Here is a 7,247-nt window from a genome sequence, read left to right on the forward strand (position 1 = left end):
TCAGCTCTCCAGCATGGCCCATGGATTTCCATTTTTAACACAACGCACTTCAAGACAGATTTTTTTTTTTAAACTGCTTTGTTAGTATATTTGAAAGTTCAACGTAAGAAAAGATCTCTAAGCTTTGTATTACTTATTTTAGAAATCTTACTAGCAATCAACAGCATAAATTGCAAATGTATACGCCTCATTCTAGGAGGAAGAAAAGCTGACATGATAAATTAAGAAGCTGGTGCTTATAATTCGTTTCTCTTGCTACCATATGCTCTTAACATTTCCTTCTCGGCTCAGTTAATGATACCACAGAACAGTAACTGTCACACCATGGACCCAGCATGCTAAAGTACCTGGACTACACAAATCTAATTTCAACAATTAATCCCAATTCTTTCTACAGAGCAGGACATTCTGGTGTTATCATTCAATTAATGTTATCTGGGTAACATGAACCAATAAATTTCCTCTCCCCTCCCTTTTTTTTAAGGAATTAAATAGTGGTGTAAAATGCTTTCCACCTACACCTTTCTTCCAAGGGGATTAAACAATGACTATTTTAACATACTGCTCTGAAAAATGGATAAATTAAACATCATCAAACAGAAGTGAAGACAAGTACTGCAGAAAAAGCTGTTTTATTTCTCTTTCTTCCTGCCTTCTCACCTTTGCTAGATGCCTCCACTATATCCACCATCCTTTTTATACCCCATCTTCCACACAAACATGCAAGTTGTTCATTTTATGCTCACAGGAATTCTTCTGTTGTACCACTCACTTAAATCAATTTGCTTCTTTGCAGAATTTGACCCAAAGACTCCAATGGAAACTTCACCACTGGCAGCATGTGTGGATTTTCTTTGTGTGTTCTTTATTTTTTTCTATCATGTCTAATCATCTCTCTCTAGGAAATTAAATACCCCTACCTTCACCCTCACCTCACCTCCATTTTGAATTTGGCAGCTATCTGTAATTCCATCCCTTAAAATCAGTTTGATGTTTGTGGGAGAAGCTTTCTATAGACAAAGAAAGAAGGAATCCAATGCTATAATTTAAGGATAAAGGACCTAATCTGTATTTAATAACCAAAGCTTCTCTTGCAATTAAAGCAAAAAGCCCAAAACCAAAACAAAGACTGATTAGGAGATTTGATGTTAAGATTTATGTTCATCTAAATATCTGGTAGCACACCTACTTTCCAAAGAGTCAGGTTTGCTTTTGAGGACAGGAGGTACGGATCACACGCCTATTGGCTATATATGAATACCAGATGCTCTTACCACATCGTCTGTGTGTCTACCTGTAAATTCCTTGTCTATAGAAAGAAAATAGCACCATAGAATAGTGGTGCTATAGCAGCATAGAATCTGAAATGCACATGTAATGTGCAGAGGCTTGTCTTGGGTACAAGCCTTCATAACCAGCCAGCCCTGATAGCTATTACTGTTGCAGTAGCCCGACAAAAGAAAACCTGAACTTCATTACCCGTTTGTGAGCTGGGTGTTGTATTTGTAATATAGGTCAGAAAAAAGCAGATGCTTTCTTACCACAGGATTTCTGAAGCGTACAAGGAGAAGCAGACAATGTGTTATATAACTGTATGTTTTTAAAAGTCACTGTTTGAATATCCTCACCGGGGCAGTCATCATCATATATATTTAAAAGTAATGTGAGAAGGGGGGAGGGGGCAAGAGAGAGACTGTTGCTTTTGGTAGATATATGGTATTTTTATAGCTCTAAGCCTTGCTCATCTTGTGAGAAACTCCTACAAAGCTTTATCTCTATCACACTCTATCAAGTGTTACTTTAAAATCAAATGAAATTAATTTCACTTTAAAAAAACTAATCAGCCTTAAGCATGAAAGCATTCATCTTCTAGGTTAGGTAAAAACAAACAAACAACACTTTTGCAAATACGTTTTTCTACATAACTTTACCATAAGCGATCCAGTAACATGAAAGCAGAGTTTTGCACCTGGTGATGAAATATTTCCTATCAACACACAGATGGTTACAGTTGTTAATATCAGATTAGGGCTTTACTGCAGGATAAAGTAGCACAGAACTTTTCATTTCCCACACCAAGTCAAATTCTGGTCTCAGTTACACTAGCACTAATTTTTTTTATGGTGTTCTGTTTTAAGTTAAAAAGTTTGGCCCAATCTGTGACAGCATCCCTTTACATCAACAGGCACTTGGACTCTAAACTCTGCAAAATAAAATCAATGATCAGTGACAAACATGCAGCATGGCTGAGAGCACTGTTCTAGAGGGACCATCAAATTTCCCCCAGTCCTGGCTCTTTTTTCTCAATGGCTCCGGACTGCCCCAGCCTGTGCTTGATGCCATCAGCAACAGCAGGGCGTATCACCCTGCTCAGTATACAACACCCCAGACTTCCTTTCACAGGCTAAGAGGGCATTTTATCGAAACCAGTGCAAAGTACTTTCTAGCCCAAGCTTGTTCCCACTAACTAAAAAGCTGAATTAAAAGATAATTAAGTCTGTAATTCCCCTTTACATCCCACCTTACCACCAGATCACGGTAAGGTAAAAGGGATAGAAAGAAAACAAGTTATCTTCATTTAAACAAAAAAAAAAACCAACCCACGCCTAATTCCCTAGACCACGTCTTCTCAAACTGCAGCTCCTCAGGGTGGAGTGCAGCTAAGTGTGAAGTTGCCTTAAACTCCCGCCAGTGCCTGTGGGCAGGCAGATCTGCTGCTGCTGCAACCAGTAGCTGAAATGCCCTTCACCACAGATGGCAGCCCATAAGTAAATAATCACTACAGTAGAAGTAAAAAATAATAATTAAAAAAGGAACTAAAAAAAAATTTTGGATTAAGAATTTCATTCCCCTAGAGTTTTACAGAATACTATTATGGCTCATTTTTAAAAGACTTGACACATTCCGCTGCTTAGGACATCTGTATTTCAGGTTTATGAGCTAAAGTACAGTTGCACATGTAATTTAAGATGCCTTTTCATCATAGAACTTCTCCTGGTGTATCTTGTTGTCTTTAGACTTAAAACAAACAACCGTCACAGCTAGGGGGGAAACAAACTGCAAGGGTTTTTTTTTTTTTTTCTTTTTCCATCCCCCCCAAATCTTATGTTGATTTAAAGCTGTGTCCAAGCCCAGCTGGTATCAGAAACAGGTCTTTCAGAACCATTTTTATCTTGCCTTACTGGGCACATATTTACAGTATACATAAATTGATAATTACGTTATATTTTCCCTTGTTCTAAAAATAATTTTGAAATGGGCGTGGCTGTCTCACCAGTTAAAAGAGCTGGGACAACAGACCAAAGTCCTTCCACTATCCACAAATCAATGCAACTGCCACGTTCGTCGTTAGCCACCCGTGAACGACCTTAAGTCCGGGTATAGTAGCAATGGGGAGGCAATATCCTTTCTCGGTTCAGTTTTCAGCCTGTTGAGATTACTAGTAAAGCAGCCAAGTAGCCCCAGGTGTTAACTTCACAGGGAACTTAATTTTTTTTTTATCCTAAGTACAAAAAGGCCCAGAAGACCCATTATGTTTATTTTTATGTATCCTACTTGAGATAATCATAGAACAATTTCTGTTCACTACCAGTTGAGATCACGTAAAAAAGGATATCCTGAGATCTAAGGTTCCCAGGGCGGGGACTACTTTATTTATTTATTTATTTATTGTCTATTTAGAGACCTGTAACAGTGCTTACTAGATGAGAAGAATTTATCTGTTATTTATTAGTCCAGGGGTGGGAGGTTAATAAGCCTGAGAACTTCACAAATCGGACTGCTCATGATTTACCGAACTTCCAACAACTGCAACAAAATTGACGTTACAGGTGAGCTCAGAGGAGCAGGTCAAGTTTTATCTCAACCCCTTTTTAACTGTCAGAAAGTCTGTTTTTAAAGAGAGAGTCTGCTACAGCTGTTTACAAAACTTGCATGAGTCAAGGCCCAGGCAAAGGGTAGACAAAGCTAGACAACAGGTTTTTTTAAATGCATAATCCCTTCCAGTACTGCTTTTCCAGAATATTCCAAATAAGGAACACTACAGACTTTTCCAGAATATTCCAAATAAGGAACACTTCTGTGTCCCTGTCTATGGCAGGGGGGTTGGAACTCAATGATCTTCAAAATCCTTTCCAACCTAAACCATTCTATGATTCAAACAAAATGTGCACAGAGACCCTCTAAACTCGGGGAACCATGATATATACATAAACCCAGCCCTCACCTGTAGGCTGCTGATTGTCTCTCCAAATTCCTCCAACTTTATTCTATTTCCCTCCTTCCAGCCTTGAGTGTTTTTTCCTGGACCAGCACAGTAATTCCTACTACTCATATTCATCTAAATCCTCTCTAACACTTTAGATGGTTTGTGAGATACTAGCTCATGGGCAGTTCCTTATCCAAAGTATTAAAAAAATTGCCAGATATTTTCAGATTTTCAAACTCAATTCATGTCAAGAAATTTCTAAGCCAAGAGCAACATTTTATGTGTTATAAATCAGGGATGAGGGACTATCAAATACAATTTCTAACAACTGTATGAACAGCACCACTAAAGTAAGCTGAGAAGGAAAAGCTAAACAAGAGGGTTTTGTATTAAACCAGCAAAACATACTCAGGCCTGTGAGTAAGACAACAGCTGCAACTACTCCGGCAAGATACACACGATCAGAATGAAATGATGCAGCTTAATTTTCCAAGTGAAATCAATATAGCAGTTGCAGCAGGAATTTTTTTTTAATGCACAAAACAAGAAATATATGGCAATGCACAAGGAAGAGTAACAGAGGGTGCTTCATGAACTACAGATATTTTATTCCGCAGTTATATTTATTCTTTCAAGTTTATTCCTACTATACTATTTGGCTTAAGACTCTACAATCTCATAAACATGTAAATTCATCTGTTGCCCATACTTAGGGAAATACAGCACTACCATGGTTTACGAAACCATTAATTACAATTTCTAATTGAAGTTACTGGAATCGCCATTCAGGTAGCACTAATGTTATCCAGAATAATCCTCAGCCTGTTTCATCAGGTATCTTTGAACCTCATGAGGTTTTTTGGAGGTCATTTAGCTGCCAGGTCCCTTCTGGAGCTGTTTCTTTCACCTTTTACAGCTCTCATTCCCCAGGTCATATGGTTGGTTTTATTTCTTAACTCTTGCTCACTTCCCTCACTGTTCATTTGGTTAGAAACTTTAAAAGAAACTTTGTCTTTCAACAGACAAGGTTCCTTTTTGCTGCAGACCACACGTCCCTCTCTCCCACTTCATTTCATTGGAGTTTTATGCTAGTGCACCTCCGTTATTTAAATGAGTTACGTACGCATCAAGCTTGCATACTAGAGCAGACACATAAATAGGGTGAATGAAGGTATGAATTTACAGCACAGCTGAGTTTCCAACAGCTAGCAAACTCCATAAAAGGTTGGCCTTCTGTTTATCATTTCTCTGCTCCATCCTCAGCTATATGACCCCTTTGTTTTTCCTTGCACAAGCACTGGTGCTGTTCTGACTTCATGAGCTGGTTCAGGGAGCAAAGCCCCTTGGGGGAGGGAATAAATACTACCACTGCCTTAGCCCCTTTCAGCAGCAGACACATGACATCTGCTTAGTTATATTGTAAAAGAAGAGTTTGAGTGTGTAACTTAAGAGAAGGAAGTTTTGTTTTGAAGGAGCCATGTGCGCAATCTGCTTTCTCTTTGCTGGAGAACTGCCAAAAGAGCTCTGGCCTTCAAGCATCAAGGACAAACATCAGCGCCATCCCTGAAAGGCACAGCACACAACTGGCATTGCTGCAGGAGGATAACTACAGTTCTTTAAACTACATCACACCACCCAAACCTTGGGCTGCTGGGATTAGACCGGACAACTCTGGTGCCGTGTGACAGTGATAGAAACATCCCTGGGCTGCCTGTTATCTCCATAGGCTTGTATGCTGTGACCCTGCCCCGACGTACCCTTTGCACAGCAGAGACCTCCCCTAACACTTACTATCTGCACTTGAGCCAGAGTCCGGTTTCCTATGGAGCCTTTATACAGTTCTGGTCCTTTCACCTTGGCTAAAAAACTGGAGCGGAAAGTGAAAATATGACCCTTGTTGGTTTGGTAAGCAACAGGGAAATACGCATTTGGCATTCCTTACTTTACCAAGGTAAGGTAGGACCCAAAAAAATCTCTCAAGGAATTGAAAGTGCTGTTTCGAGCATGGCTTAAAGCAAACTAAGCCTGCACTGCCACCGAAAGGGGCAGTCCCGCTCTCCCTGCCACCTCCGATGCTGGCATCAGCTGCCTGCTGCCTGTTCTCTTCCTTCTCCATCAGATAACCAGGCTAATGTCAGAAGGAGAGAGACGTCAAGCGCACACAACCAAGCAGCGAGGCAGAGTGGGATCACGCCTTTAGCAGCACACAGCCTCACCCCGCTTTAAACCCCTCATGAAAAATTTCTAAAATAAAATAAAAGCATTCCAGTTATACAGAATCCCTTAAAAAACTTCTTTCCAAACCTCTTACAAACCTCTCCAGAGCATTACCTCATATTTAACATCACCTGCATTTCTTACCTTTGAGGCATTTCCAAACTGTCCACGTCGCCACGCTGCTCGCCTTTGCCTGTTATCTCAACATCTATTTATAGGCTTTTTCTGCATTAATTAGCACCGCAGCACCAGAAACTTGCCAACTTAGGACCTCTCCATCTCCTAGCAAAGAAATTTCGCCCCGCAGCCTCCCTCCGACCCATGCGAGCAGCCGAAATGCCGAATTTAGGGTGTCCTGCACAGGCCCCAGTACTGTTTGCCTGCACGACCGACCTCTGAGGAGTTAAACCCTTGGGGCAGGCAGTCAGTCAGCCTCCACCTGCACTGCCCAGCCCCAGCCCTACTTACTGCCCCGTGTAACAATACAAAACGCCCCAGCCCGGCTCGGTCATGGCTGAGAATCCCTCAGCTGAGGGAACCGGACTGCCGCCCTCAGCCGCTTCCACAACTGATCCCCGACTCCCCCCCCCCCCCCCCTTTCCCGCCGCCTCCCGCCCCTCAGCCCGGCAGCGGCCGCCTCAGCCATGGCGGGAACCCGGCGCCCCTCACTCCCCGTCCCCGCACCGCTCACCTGTAGGCGGCCAGGGCCGGGAAAGGGGCTCGCTCGCCCCCGGGAAGGGGAGGGAGGAGGCGAGGGAAGCCCAGCGCCAACTCGGCCTGCGACGGCGGCAAATACGCGGGTTCCTCCACCAAGTTTCCGGGC

The sequence above is a fragment of the Vanellus vanellus genome (genome assembly GCF_965231255.1).
Source record: "Vanellus vanellus genome assembly, chromosome: 10".
Lineage (NCBI taxonomy): Eukaryota > Metazoa > Chordata > Aves > Charadriiformes > Charadriidae > Vanellus > Vanellus vanellus.